Source organism: Chlorocebus sabaeus, chromosome 25 (assembly GCF_047675955.1).
Source record: "Chlorocebus sabaeus isolate Y175 chromosome 25, mChlSab1.0.hap1, whole genome shotgun sequence".
Classification (NCBI taxonomy): Eukaryota; Metazoa; Chordata; class Mammalia; order Primates; family Cercopithecidae; genus Chlorocebus; species Chlorocebus sabaeus.
Window position 1 is genome coordinate 82,795,074 of NC_132928.1, and position 15,397 is coordinate 82,810,470.

Genomic DNA, 15,397 nt, shown 5'->3' on the forward strand with positions numbered 1-15,397 from the left:
TTACAGTAAGCAAGCTGGGCATGGTGGCTCACACCTATAATCCCAGCACTTTGGGAGGTCAAAGTGGGCAGATCACCTGAGGTCAGGGTTTTGAGACCAGCCTGGCCAACATGGTAAAACCCCCTCTCTACTAAAAACACAAAAAAATTAGCTGGGTTCAGTGGCAGGCGCCTGTAATCCCAGCTACTAGGGGGTCTCAGGCAGGAGAATTGACTAGCTTGAACCCTGGAGGTGGAGATTGCAGTGAGCCAAGATTGCGCCACCACACTCCAGCCTGGGCCACAGAGTGACACTCCGTCTCAAAAAAAAGGTTACAGTGAGCAATGATCATGCCACTGCACTCCAGCCTGGGCAGCAGAGCAAGACGCTGTCTCCAAAAATAAATGTAAAAAATAAATTAAAATGTTAGTATCAGACTTGACTTCTAGGCCCAGTGCTGTTATGATAACCAACTGTGTGACCTTGGGCAAATTGCATGATGTCTCTGGATATTAGTTTTCTTGTCTACAAATGAAGCAGATCAGGCCGGGTATGGTGGCTCATACCTGTAATCCCAGCGCTTCGGGAGGTCTAGATGGGAGAATGGCTTGAGCTCAGGAGTGCGAGATCAGCCTGGGCAATATAGCAAGACCTTGCCTCTACTGGAAAAAAAAAAAAATCAGCCAGGTGTGGTGGCGCATGCCTGTAGTCCTGGCTACCCGGGAGCAGGGAGGTGGGAAGATCCCTGGAGCCCAGGAGATTAAGGCTGCAGTGAGCTGTGATCACACCAGTACACTCCAGCCCTGGTGACAGAGCAAGACCCTATTTCAGGGGAAAAAAAAAAAAAGGTGGCGTTAACTAGATTTGTAGAGGCCCCCTCAACCAGAACCTTCCATGCATTTCGCTTTGGTGACTTGAAGAAGACTGTAAATGGGCAAGCATCGTTAAACTTTGAAATAATAGTTTATTCATATTTAGCTTTTACTTGTTATATCTAAAACTTTGCTCTAGAGTCTCACAGTATTTTACAAATAATTAGCAGACATGAAATTTGAACTACTGTACTATAAGCTTTGAATTTTAAATGGTATGAAATATTCCTATTTACATGAGATTTGTGTACCACAATAGGCTAAAAGTTTTAGGTTTTTTTTAGAGACAGCGTCTTGCAATTTTGTCCAGGCTGGACTTGAATTCCTGGGCTCAAGTGATCCTCCCACCTCAGCTTCCCGAATAGCTGAGACTTAAGGTGCACACTGCACCCAGCTTAACAGGCTAAAAGTTTTAAAGTAAATGGCATTTATTTGAGTCATCTTATCTTTGATGTTATGAATCTCTGTCCTCATGTAAATTATGTAACTTCTGTAAAATAAGATGTGCCCATTAGAAAAGAAAGTGGGAGGAAAACTAGAATCATGTGATTAGTAGTAAGATGTCAGTGCTTTCCTGATAACTAAAATATTTACCAGGTGAAGACTGCTAATGTTCACCAAAACTCAGCTTCCACAAAGGAAATAATCATTCTAACTATGGATAATCAAATTCACAGGCGTCCAGTACATTCACCATTATGCATTCATACATGACAAACTGTTGACCTACTTGTGACAGAAGCTTCCATGGAAAAACTAAACACTCTGTGACACTGCTCCCTTTGCACCTACTGTACCATTTTCAGACTGTTTATGTTACTGTCTCCTCCATTAGATGATAGACTCTTGGCTCCCAGCACCAACTCACAGCTACTCAGTTTTTAAATTTATTTTTATTTTATTTTATTTTTGTTTTGTTTATGTTATTATTATTATTATTATTATTGAGATGGAGTCGCGCTCTGTCGCCTAGGCTGGAGTGCAGTGGCTCGATCTCGGCTCACTGCAACCTCCGCCTGCCAGATTCAAGTGATTCTCCTACCTCAGCCTCCCGAGTAGCTGGGACTACAGGCGTCCGCCACCGTGCCCGGCTAATTTTTTGTATTTTTAGTAGAGACAGGGTTTCACTGTGTTAGCCGGGATGGTTTCAATCTCCTGACCTCGTGCCTCCCAGTGCTGGGATTACAGTCATGAGCCACCGCGCCTGGCCTCATTTTTTTTGAGATGGGGTCACGCTCTGTCACCCAGGCTGGAGTGCAGTGGCGCCATCTCAGCTCACTGCAACCTCTACCTCCCAGGTTCATGCCTTTCTCCTGCCTCAGCCTCCCAAGTAGCTGGGATTACAGATGCCCGCCACCACACCCGGCTAATTTTTGTATTTTTAGTAGAGACGGGGTTTCACCATGTTGGCCAGGCTGGTCTTGAACTCCTGACCTCAGGTGATCCGCCTGCTTTGGCCTTTCAAAGTGCTGGGATTACAGGCATGAGCCACCGTGCCCAGCCACTACTCAGTTTATATTTCTTTTCTTTTCTTTTCTTTTTTTTTTTTTTTTTGAGACAGGGTCTTGCTCTTGCTCTGTCCCCCAGACTAGAGTGCAGCGGCGTGATCAGTGCTCACTGCAGCCTCAACCTCCCAGGCTCGGGTGATCCTCCCACCTCAGCCTCCCAAGTAGCTGGGTCCATAGGCGTGCACGCCACCATACCCTGCTAATATTTTTATTACTTTGGTAGATATGGGTTTTCGCCATATTGCTCAGGCTGGTCTGGAACTCCTGGGCTCAAGTGATCCTCCCACTTTGGCCGCCCAAAATGTTGGGATCACAGGGATGAGCTACCGCACCTGGCTAATTTATATTTCTTAAGCCCAAATGAACCACTTTTCTTTGTTCTGACTTTGATCCTATCTGACATAATGCTTACCCCAATGTGAACAAGCAGGAAAGTTCCATAAAGCACCAGTCGTTGAGGAAAATGTGCTACCTGTTCATAAGAAACTTCGGTGCAGACTACTATGAGGAAGAATTTAAATTCCTGAATGAACCAGCACCTTTGCAACTTAATAAGCTGGGCTTTGCTGAACTAAAAAGCTTCACAAGCACATAAAGGATTTTTTCCTCAAAACAATTTTACTGTGTTAAGAATAGTGCAGTAGGCTGGGTGTGGTGGCTCACGACTATAATCCCAACACTTTGGGAGGCCAACGTGGGCGGATCACTTGAGGTCAGGAGTTCAACACCAGCCTGGCCAACATGGCAAAAACCCATCTCTACTAAAAATACAAAAATTAGCAAGGGGTGGTGGCAGGTGCCTGTAGTCCCAGTGACCTGGGAGGCTGAGGCAGGAGAATCGCTTGAACCCAGGAGGTGGAGCTTGCAGTGAGCCGAGATTGTGCCACTGCACTCCAGCCTGGGCGACAGAGCAAGACTCCATCTCAACAAAAAAAGTCTTCCAAGTCCAGATATAAGCACCATCAAAAAGTGTTATCTGTGATCTAGCAGATGACTGTTATCTGGACAAGCACATAGAAATGTCAGAGATTCTAGACTGGCGCTGACCAATACAGTAGTCACATATAGCTATTTGAATTTAAATTAATTAAAATGAAATAAAATCCAAAATTCAATTCCTCATTTAGACTAGCAGCATTTCAAGGGCCTCCATGGTCATCGGTCTCATATTGGATAATGAATATTTTCAGCATCCTAGAAAGTTCTTTGGGATAGCACTGTTATAGACTGTTTCAAAAGTCTGATTTATACCAAGGATGGAACTCTATAGTCTATCTGTGACTCAGTAGCCAGACTAAATGGAAAGTTGGCCCCAGGAATGAGAGAATGGGAGTAAAAGTGTGTGAGATCATGTGTGTGTGTGTGTGTGTGTATATGCATATATATAAAACATAACATATATAATATACATGGAACAACATAAATGTCTATAAATATCATATATTCATAGATATGTACATAGTCAACTCCCAATTCACCCATTTATCTATATAACAAATATTCATTGAACATCTGCTATGTACCAAGTATTATACTACGTGCAAGGAAAGCAGATGTGAATGACCAGTCCCGGGACTCCAGGAGCTTGCAGTTTGCAGAGAACGACAAGCCTTAACTAGATACTATGGAACACTGGCCTGGCTGCAAGGGGAGCTAGCTGTCCTGACCACCTGCTGAGCTGTTGTCTGCAGGACTCCTATGGTGTAGGTTTGTACACACACCTCCCCCCACACAAACATTCACATGTGCAAAAACAAAACAAGACAAAAATTCACACACACACTCAAGAGGCCAGTTGTATGACATTTGCAAGTAAACAGTAATTAGCTAAGATTATCTTTTTTTTTTTTTTTTTTTTTTTTGAGACGGAGTCTAGCTCTGTCGCCCAGGCTGGAGTGCAGTGGCGCAATCTCGGCTCACTGCAAGCTCCGCCTCCCGGGTTCACGCCATTCTCCTGCCTCAGCCTCCCAAGTAGCTGGGACTACAGGCGCCTGCCACCGCGCCCGGCTAATTTTTTCTATTTTTTGTAGAGACGGGGTTTCACCATGGTCTCGATCTCCTGACCTTGTGATCCACCCGCCTCGGCCTCCCAAAGTGCTGGGATTACAGGCGTGAGCCACCGCGCCCGGCCAGCTAAGATTATCTTATGTCATATTCATTATTCTCTACGCAGAGCTGCCTATCATTTGCAGACTTCTGCCAGCTGATAATTAAGCAGGTCTTCCATCAAAAGCTGTCAGGTTGGGGGAAAAAACTAAAAGTGTCTCCTGCATCGTCCTAGTTGCCAAGACACTGTGTATCCTCATAGCTTTGCCGCCTTTTTCCTGCTTTCACTTTGCTCCATCTAAGCACACATTAAACAGGCTATGTTTTAAGTCCAGTGTGTTTCTTCCTGATCCATTTATTTGTGCTGTTAACTGCCAGTTATTAAGTGCCTGTGCACGGTACCAGGCATTTATACAAAATACCTCTAATCCTCATAGCAATTATATGAGGTAGGAATTATTATTCTCCATTTATAGATATGGAAACAGAATCAGAGGGGTTAAGAAACTTGGTCAAGATGGATAAATGGTAAACTGAGATATCAAATCAGGGCTGCCTGACTTTCATGCCCAAGCTCTTTCTCCTGCATCCAAAAGTTGAAATCATTAGAAATTCGAAGTTATAAGTGGCATAGTCTGTTCCAGTAAAATTCTGTACTATAGAGTCCTAGAGAAAGAGACAGGCGAATCAGTGATTGCATTACATTACAAGAGTCATACGTGATAGAGGCATGTATTTGGTACGGGAGATGGAGCAAGGAGCTTCTGGGGGGCAAAGGGACTTAAGTTGAGTCTTCAAACAGTGAGCAGGGCTGAGAGAGAGGCAAGGGCATTCCACGCAGGAGGAACCGCCTTTACAAAGGCATCGAGGCAAGGCTCATTCCTGTGGCTGTAATTCAGAATGAATGGACATGCTTGCAGGAACAGGGCTAGGAAATGATTACAGTGGACAAAGACGTCGACGAAGAAGCAGCCAGCCAAGCGAAGAAGTTGGAGCTTCATCCACTAATAAAGAGGCGAGTAGTGAGGGGATTAAAGAATGTTAAGCTGAGAAGTAGCACGATCAAGTCTGAATTTTAGGAAGATCATGTAGGCATCAGAGTGTTGAGAACGCACATGTGCACACATGTCGTAAGCAGGAAACATAAATAAATAGCAACAGGTGTAATCACTGCCATCTAATAATACATGACAAGGTCATGTATGGGCTCCAGGTCAGTGGTGCCATAGGGAGTGATGGAGAGTGTGGGCTGGAGTGAGGGCCTCTATGGAAAGGGAGCAATCACCTAGGACCATCTGGGAATGGGACCCAGGATTGTCGTTTTTTTGTTTAAGGGAAGTGGGAAAATATTTATTTTTATATGATATCTACTGAATTTTAGAGATGGCCAACCTTATGTAGGCCAAAAACAAAAACCCAGCTTTGGTCATATGTTTGTAAGCCTTGGGTTAAAGAATTTTGAAGGGGACATGGGCCAGAAGACCAGTTAGAAGGTTATTTAAACAGGTGAGGGTCAGGCCCGGTGGCTCACGCCTATAATCCCAGCATTTTTGGAAGGCCAAGGCAGGCGGATCACCTGAGGTCAGGAGTTTGAGATCAGCCTGGCCAACATGGTTAAACTCCATCTCTACTAAAAATACAAAAATTAGCCAGGCATGGTGGCACGTGCCTGTAATCCCAGCTACTTGGGAGGCTGAGACAGGAGAATCTCTTGAACCCAGGAGGCAGAGGTTGTAGTGAGCTGAGATCGCGCTATTGCACTCCAGTCTGGGCGACAGAGTGAGACTCTGTCTCAAAAAACAAAAATACAAAACAGGTGAGAAGTACTAAAGGCCACCCTGACCCAGGTCAAATGGATCAACAAATCTTGAGAAGGGTAAAGAGGACTGTGAAGAAAGATTACTTAAGATTGCTGGGGTTGGCCGGGCTCGGTGGCTCAAGCCTGTAATCCCAGCACTTTGGGAGGCCGAGACAGGCGGATCACGAGGTCAAGAGATCGAGACCATCCTGGATAATACGGTGAAACCCCGTCTCTACTAAAAAATACAAAAAAAACCTAGCCGGGCAAGGTGGCGGGCGCCTGTAGTCCCAGCTACTTGGGAGGCTGAGGCTGGAGAATGGCGTAAGCCCGGGAGGCGGAGCTTGCAGTGAGCTGAGATCCGGCCACCGCACTCCAGCCTGGGCTACAGAGCGAGACTCCGTCTCAAAAAAAAAAAAAAAAAAAAGATTGCTGCGGTTTTCTTAAACTCCGGTGGTGTTTTGGACCCTCACATGACCACCCAATCTTGGCAACTATAATCACTTGGGTTAATTCTCTAAACAGTGCTGCCATTAGAAAGGAAAGGGAGGCCGGGCAGGGTGGCCCATGCCTGTAATGCCAGCACTTTGGGAGGCTGAGGGAAGCGGATCATCTGAGGTCAGGAGTTCACGACCAGCCTGACCAACATGGAGAAACCCCATCTCTACTAAAAATACAAAATTACCCAGGCGTGGTGGTGCATGCCTGTAATCCCAGCTACTCGGGAGGCTGAGGCAAGAGAATCACTTGAACCCGGGAGGTGGAGGTTGCAGTGAGCCAAGATCGCACCATTGCACTCTGGCCTGGGCAACGAGAGTGAAACTCCGTCTCAAAAAAAAGAAAAGAAAGAAAGGAAAGGGAATGTTTTGTGGGTGTGGGCACTGAGAGGAAAAAGGCTGTACAATGTGTAGATTTTTCAGCTTTTTGGACAAGTGCATATGAAGGTATTGAACCATGAAGCAGTTCCTTTCATCCCCCTCGACCAAAAAGTGGCCGATTCAGATTAAAAGGCACATGAATTTAGTCACAGAACCAAAGCAAACCTTAGCAACACATGAGGCTTAGGAAATTGTTTCTTCTCCCCTGCACCTTTATACCATTAAAATAAGATTGAACAGAACGCCGAGGAGTGTTCTGAAAGAGTGTAGTCACAAAGGGGAACATGTAGTCCCAGAGGAGATGATGTGTAGAAGGAAGGCACAGTCTCATTAGGTGGATCTGGAGAGAGAAAGAAAGAGAATTTTACAACTTTTTTTGGTTGTAAGCAAGAAGTAATGATGTCATATTCTCCACTCACCATATCCCCGAGTCAGTGCCCACCTGTATCATTATTAATGTCATATATATAATTTATTATTATTATTATTATTTTGAGACACGGTCTTGCTCTATCACCCAGGCTGGAGTGCAATGGCACGGTCTTGGCTCCCTGCAACCTCCACCTCCCGGGTTCAAGTTATTCTCCTGCCTCAGCCTCCCAAGTAGCTGGGATTACAGGCCTCTGCCACCACGCCCAGCTAATTTTGTCTTTTTAGTAGAGATGGGGTTTCAGTAGGCTAGCCAGACTGGTCTCAAACTCCTGACCTCAGGTGATCCACCCACCTTGGCCTCCCAAAGTTCTGGGATTATAGGCGTGAGCCACCATGCCTGGTCAAAATCTCCAAAGTTATTCTCGCCCTATGGTTTCATCATTTTCTGTCTCTGTTTCTATTTCTCCTACTGACTGACCTTCTAATGGGGGCTTGAGCTAGATGTCTAGTTTGTTTTGTATCCTTATCGTCTCCTGGAGGGTAAGCACTCAGGACACGAAACATATGGAATGAATGAGCCTGTGTAGATCCGACGTCGCTTAGTAAATAACTACACCCCTTACCAGCCAGGCAAAATTGCTCGCCTCTCTCAATCTCAGTCTTTTAACCTGTAAAATGATAATTGCCACTGTCCTGTCTACCCTGGGGGTGTAAGAATCACATATGTAAAAATTCTAACCTGTAAAATGCTATGTAATTACTACCTACTTAGAAATATAGACTTTTGGAGAAAAGGGAGGCAGAGGATTTTTTGGTTTTTGTTTGTTCGTCTGTTTGTTTGTTTGTTTGTTTGAGTCAGGATCTCACCCCCATCACCTAGGCTGGAACGCAGTGGCACAATCTTGGCTCACTGCAGCCTCAGCTTCCTGGGCTCAGGTGATTCTCCCACCTTGGCTTCCCAAGTAGCTGAGACTATAGGCACGCATTACCGTGTCTGTCTAATTTTTGGTATTTTTAAAGTAGAGATGGGGTTTTCCCTTGTTGCTGGTCTCAGACTCCTGGGTTCACGAGACCCACCCGCTTCGGCCTCCCAAAGTGCTGGGATTACAGGTGTGAACCACCAGATCTGGTTTAGAAAGTGTTTTTGTTTTTTGTTTTCGAGACAGAGTTTCGCTCTTGTTGCCCAGGCTGGAATGCAATGGCATGATCTTGGCTCACTGCAACCTCCACCTCCCAGGTTCAAGCGATTCTCCTGCCTCAGTCTCCCGAGTAGCTGGGATTACAGGGACCAGCCACCACATCCCGCTAATTTTGTATTTTTAGTAGAGACAGGGTTTCTCCAAGTTGGTCAGGCTGGTCTCAAACTCCCGACCTCAGGTGATCTGCCCGCCTCAGTCTCCCAAAGTGCTAGGATTACAGCCATGAGCCCCTGTACCTGGCCTAGAAAGTTCTTTTAAAGGTGGCTCACACCTGTAATCCTAGCACTTTGGGAGGCCGAGGTGGATGGATCACCTGAGGTCAGGAGTTCGACACGAGCCTGGCCAACACGGTGAAACCCCCGTCTCTACTAAAAATACAAAAATTAGCTGAGCATGATGGTGGGCACCTATAATCCCAGCTACTTCAGAGCCTGATGCAGGAGAATCGCTTGAATCCGGGAAGTGGAGGTTGCAGTGAGCCGAGATGGACCAGTGCACTCCAGCCTGGGTGACAGAGCAAGGCTCCATCTCAAACAAACAAACAAAAGAAGAAGAAGAAGAATAAAAGACTGTAGTGCTTTAAAATATGAAGAAAAGTCACTGACTGCCCATCCAGTGGGACAGGTTTTCTTCTGGTCATGGGGATACACTTGTACGTCCCACTCTCACCTGGGACTCCTCAGTGATCCACAGTTTGACATGAAGACACTATTGGCTGAAAAGCAGGGCAGTCTCAGGGTGCAGAATGGAGTTTCACTTCGGAAGTGCTTAAGGGATCTATGTTTTGAACTCCAGAAATGGAACTTCCAAACTTGGACTTTATCACTTATACTCAGGCAGCCCCACACTCCTATAACAAACGAGCTTGAAGCAAATTCTCTTGCAAGTTATGATTGATAATATTGCCTAGGCAATCTAATTAAGCGCTTGGTAAACAGAATCTTAATTTACGCTTAGTCCAGAAGGAACTGCAGGAATTTATCTCCCTTCCCCCAGGGAAGACTTGAATCAACAAGCTGAGGGAGGGAGGCCAGCTCTATTTTAGGCTTATACTTCGTATCTATCAGAGAAGTGCTGTGATTTCTTCCCAACACAGGGGAGGTTTGGTGGACTGCAAAATGGGACTAATTTCCAGTTTTCTCGATGTGTCAGAGCTTCAGAATCTGGTTATACTGTTGTGGTGGTGGTGGTCTCAAACTCCTGGGCTCAGGCGATCCGCCCACCTCTACCTCCCAAAGTGCTAGGATTACAGCTGTAGATGTGAGCCACTGCACCCAGCCTGGTTATATCATTTACTTAAGAGAAATGTGAATTCCCAGAACAGGAACTTTAGACATAAAACCAAAGATTTTACAGCGTAACTACTAGTGATTTTTCTATCACAGGTGGTTCAAAGTTAGTGTACATGCCATCAGCAAGATAATGAAGAATGGCAGAGAAATGAATCACTTGTTAACTAGACGTAGAGTGATTGAACTTTTAAAGGCTCTGCTTCAAGCTCTTCAGCGGCTTCCCACAGCCCTAGAGAGAGAGCAGGAACCCTCCCCTGGGCCCTCCTGGAGGGAGGTGGCTCCTGCTACCTCTCCAGCCTTATCCCAGGCTTCCCCGAGCTTCATCAGGGAAGGGACGAAGGGACCCATCTGTTCCCAGAGCCTCCCTTAGTGTCCTTCCTGCCATGGAAATACTCTTGGCCTCGTAACTCGGACTCAGCCTTTAGCTCTCAGCGTAACCCTGACTGCCCAGACCAACTAAGGTCCTCCAGACCCAATCATAGCCCTCAGCTCCCTTTCTGTCGTGCTTGTTATACTGGGGACTGTTGGGACTGCACACCTACCTCAAAGGAGTGCATCAGTACAAAGGGCCTGCTCATGGGAGCATTCTGCAAACATTAGCTCTTCACCGTTTTTTTGTTTTTTGTTTGTTTGTTTGTTTGAGACAGGATCTCATTCTGTCACCCAGGCTAGAGTGCAGTGGATTGCATGGTACAATCACAGCCACAGCCTCAACCTCCCAGACTCAGGTGATCCTCCCACCTCAGCCTTCCAAGTAGCTAGGACACAGGCATGCACCAGCCAGCTAATATTTATTTTTGTAGAGCAGAGATCTCACTGTGTTTCCCAGGCTGGTCTTGAACTCCTGGGCTCAAGCGTTCCATCCGCCTTGGCCTCTCAAAGTGCTGGGATTACAGGCATGAGCCACCGCACCCAGCCAGCTCTTTAACTACTGTTACTGGTTATGTTTGTCTTTCTCCCTCTGTTATACCCTCTCGTTTATCCTGTAACCCAGACCTCCCACAGTGAGAACTGGGCTGAATTGCAGGTGCCCGATAAATACGTGTGGAATGAAGGACTATATAAAAATTGGTTGAGCCGGGCACAGTGGCTCATGCCTGTAATCCCAGCACCTCGGAAGGCCGAGGCAGGCAGATCACCTGACGTCAGGAGTTCAAGACCAACCTGGCTAAAATGATAAAACCCCGTCTCTACTAAAAATACAAAAATTAGCCAGGCCTGGTGGCGGGCACCTGTAGCTACTTGGGAGGTTGAGGCAGGAGAATCGCTTGAATCCAGGAGGTGGAGGTTGCAGTGAGCTGAGATGGTGCCACTGCACTCCAGACTGGGCTTCAAGAGTGAAACTCTGTCTCAAAAAAAAAAAGAAAAAGAAATTGGTTGAGTGGGGAGAATGGGGAGTTATTACGTACCGGTACGGAGTTTCAGCCTGGGAAGACAAAACCAGTTCGGGAGATGGATGGTGGCGACAGTTCAGAAGAGTGTGAATGTCTTTAATGCCATGGAACTGTACACCTGAAACGGGTTAAAGTGTCTGTTGGATAAGAGGTTGATGTAAAAAAAAAAAGAATTAAAAAAATTTTAAATGGTTAAAATGGCAAATTTCATATTATGTGTATTTTATCATAATAAAAAAGTGACTCGCCGGGCGCGGTGGCTCAAGCCTGTAATCCCAGCACTTTGGGAGGCTGAGATGGGTGGATCACGAGGTCAGGAGATCGAGACCATCCCGGCTAACACGGTGAAACCCCATCTCTACTAAAAATACAAAAAAACTAGCCGGGCGAAGCGGCGGGCACCTGTAGTCCCAGCTACCTGGGAGGCTGAGGCAGGAGAACGGTGTAAACCCGGGAGGCAGAGCTTGCAGTGAGCTGAGATCCGGCCACTGTACTCCAGCCCGGGCAACAGAGCAAGACTCAGTCTCAAAAAAAAAAAAGTGGCTCATGCTTGTAATCCCAACACTTTGGGAGGCTGAGGTGGGCAGATCACGAAGTCAAGAGATCGAGACCATCCTGGATAACAAGGTGAAACCCCGTCTCTACTAAAAATAGAAAAATTAGCCGGGCGTGGTGGTGCACGCCTGTAGTCCCAGCTACTTGGGAGGCTGAGGCAGAAGAATTGCTTGAACCTGGGAGGCGGAGGTTGCGGTGAGCAGAGATAGCACCACTGCACTCCAGCCAGGTGAAAGAGCGAGACTACGTCTCAAAAAAAAAAAAAAAAAAAAAAAAAAAAGTGCTAAATAAATGTATACATAATTTTGAACCAGCTCGTATCCGACTCTAATATTTCAATTCAATAAACATTCAAGGCTGGGCGCATTGGCTCACACCTGTAATCCCAGCACTTTGGGAGGCTGAGGCAGGCGGACTATGGGGTCAGGAGTTCAAGACCAGCCTGACCAACATGGTGAAACCCCATCTCTACTAAAAATACAAAAATTCGCCAGGTGTGGTGGCAGGCACCTGTAGTCCCAGCTACTCGGGAGGCTGAGGCAGGAGACTCGCTTGAACCCAGGAGGCAGAGGTTGCAGTGAGCCGAGATCGCTCCACTGTACTCCAGCCTGGGTGACAGAGCAAGACTCTGTCTCAAATAAATAAATAAATAAATAAATAAATAAATAAATAAAATAAAATAAACAATCATAGAGTGCCTACTCTTGGTAAGACATAAAGTGCACTCTTGGACTTATTTAATAGCATATAAAATAGACTAAAAATTGCAATCCGATTGCCCTTTGTGTGTAAAACATGTTTTAACTGGATAGCCAGGTCTTATTTATCTTTATACCCCAAGCAGACAGCACTTAATATGGGCTCAATATTTGCTAAATTGAAAATAGTGCACTGACAAAAATTCAGTATTTGTTTAGGCCTTTCCCCATTACAAAATGCTCCCACAAACAATCCATTTCCTGTTACCATTGAGCTTCTTTGACTTTCACCCTTTCTTCTCTTTCCCCTTACGTTCATTTTTTTGTTTGTTTGTTTGTTTTGTTTTGTTTTGTTTTTCTGAGACGGAGTCTCGCTCTGTCACCCAGGCTGGAGTGCCGTGGTGCAATCTTGGCTCTCTGCAACCACCACCTCCCGAGTTCAAGCAGTTCTTGTGCCTCAGGCTCCCGACTAGCTGGGATTACAGGCATGTGCCACCACGCCCAGCTACTTTTCGTAGATTTTAAAGTGGAGACAGGGTGTCTCCACGTTGGCCAGGCTAGTCTCAAACTCCTGACCTCAGGTGATCCACCCGCCTCGGCCTCCCAAAGTTCTGGTATTACAAGTGTGAGCCAGCACCTGGCCTTCATGTTATCAGCCATCTCTTCCTGACTTTCTGGATCAACACAACTTCTTCAATTTCTTTATCCTTGTGTTACTATTTTCAACTGCTCATTTCTGGCTTTCATTGCCTCACATCTCAGCAAACGTTTCTATTTTATACCAAAACAGTTACATTTGACTCTGAGGTGGAAGACACATTACTAGCATAAAGGTCAGTTGGTCAGAAGCCAACTGGGTCACATGCCCGAGAATCCTGAGAACTACCCCCTACTTGTCTCAAAACCTTCTGGGCATCCTTGACAGCAAGTATTACTCATCTGGTTTCAAAAAGGAATTGCACACCGCTTGTCTACTACCTGTAGTTTAAATGGTGGTCCTGTTTTCTGGTTTCTTCCTTTATAATCAACTTCAGTCTTTTTATAAAGAAAGGAAGTATACTTTAGATAAGCAGCATACTATATAACAAAAAATTAGGAGGCATTATAAAAAGAAGGGAAGACCAGGCCGGGCGCGGTGGCTCAAGCCTGTAATCCCAGCACTTTGGGAGGCCGAGACGGGCGGATCACGAGGTCAGGAGATCGAGACCATCCTGGCTAACACAGTGAAACCCCGTCTCTACTAAAAACACAAAAAACTAGCCGGGCGAGGTGGCGGGCGCCTGTAGTCCCAGCTGCTCGGGAGGCTGAGGCAGGAGAATGGCGTAAACCCGGGAGGCGGAGCTTGCAGTGAGCTGAGATCCGGCCACTGCACTCCAGCCCGGGCGACAGAGCAAGACTCCGTCTCAAAAAAAAAAAAAAATAATAAAAATAAAAAGAAGGGAAGACCAAAAGCATGAGGTTAATCAGAGTGACAAATAATATTTCTGGGCAGGTGTGGTAGCTCACACTTGCAATCCCAGCACTTTGGGAGGCTGAGGCGGGTGGATCACTTGAGGTCAGGAGTTCAAGACCAGCCTGGCCAACATAGTGAAACCTCGTCTCTATTAAAAATACAATAATTATCTGGGCATGGTGGCACGGGCCTCTATTTCCAGCTACTGGGGAGGCTGAGGCAGGAGAATTGCTTGAACCTGGGAGGTGGAAGTTGCAGTGAGCTGAGATGGCACCACTGCACTCCAGCCTGGGCAACAGAGCAAGAGTCTGTCAAAAAAAAAAAAAAAAAAAAAAAAGAAGGAAGGAAGGAGAAAGAAACAGAAAGAAAGAAAGAAAGAGAGAGAGAGAGAAAGAAAGAAAAAGAAAGAAAAGAGAGAGAGAGAAAGAAAGAAGGAAAGAAAGGGAAAATAAAATTCCTTATTTTCAAGGTCTGACGTCATATGGTAGCTACCATCAGGAGGAAGGACCCCTTCAAACCCAGCTTTTCAATGCTAGACAAGGCTATAGTTTGAATATGGCCCCCAAAGTTTGTGTGTTGCAAGCAGAATCCCCGAAGCAACAGTGTTGAGTGGTGGAAACTTTAAAAGGTGATTAGGTCATCTGCCTTCATGATGGATTAATGCTATGATCTCAGGACTGGGTTCCATTAAAAGGATGAGTTCAGCCCCTCTCTTCTCTTTCTCCCTCTCTCTTTCTCACACTCACACTCTGTCCCTTCTCTTCTCTCTTCTCTTTCTCTTATTCTGTCTTGCCCTTTTGTGATAATGTGACAAGAAGTACCTCACCAGATGCAGACCTCACCAGATGCCCTTCAACCTTGGACTTCCCAGCCTCCAGAAACTACCCAGTTTCGATGTCTGTTACAGAACACAAAATGGATATAGACAAAATAAAAAGAAGTAGAGAGGTGACAATAGTTTCATAAGAAACTGGGGGTCTCATTTGGCTTCCATATGCCTGATGCCTTTGACATCTAAGCAGAGGTCTCATTCTAATATCCCTGGTAGATTCGACACAGCACAGCAGTTAAGAGCACAGACTCGACCGGGCGCGGTGGCTCACACTTGTAATCCCAGCACTTTGCGAGGCCGAGGTGGGCAGATCACCTGAGGTCAGGAGCTCGAGACCAGCCTGGCCAACATGGTGAAACCCCGTTTCTACTAAAAATACAAAAAACAAAAAAACAAAAATAGCTGGGCATGGTGGCGGGTGCCTGTAATCCCAGTTAGTACCAGACTCTGGCACTGGGCTGCCAGAGGAAGAAACCTTTTTCTTTTACTTACTAGCTTTGTGAACTCAGGCAAGTTTCCTA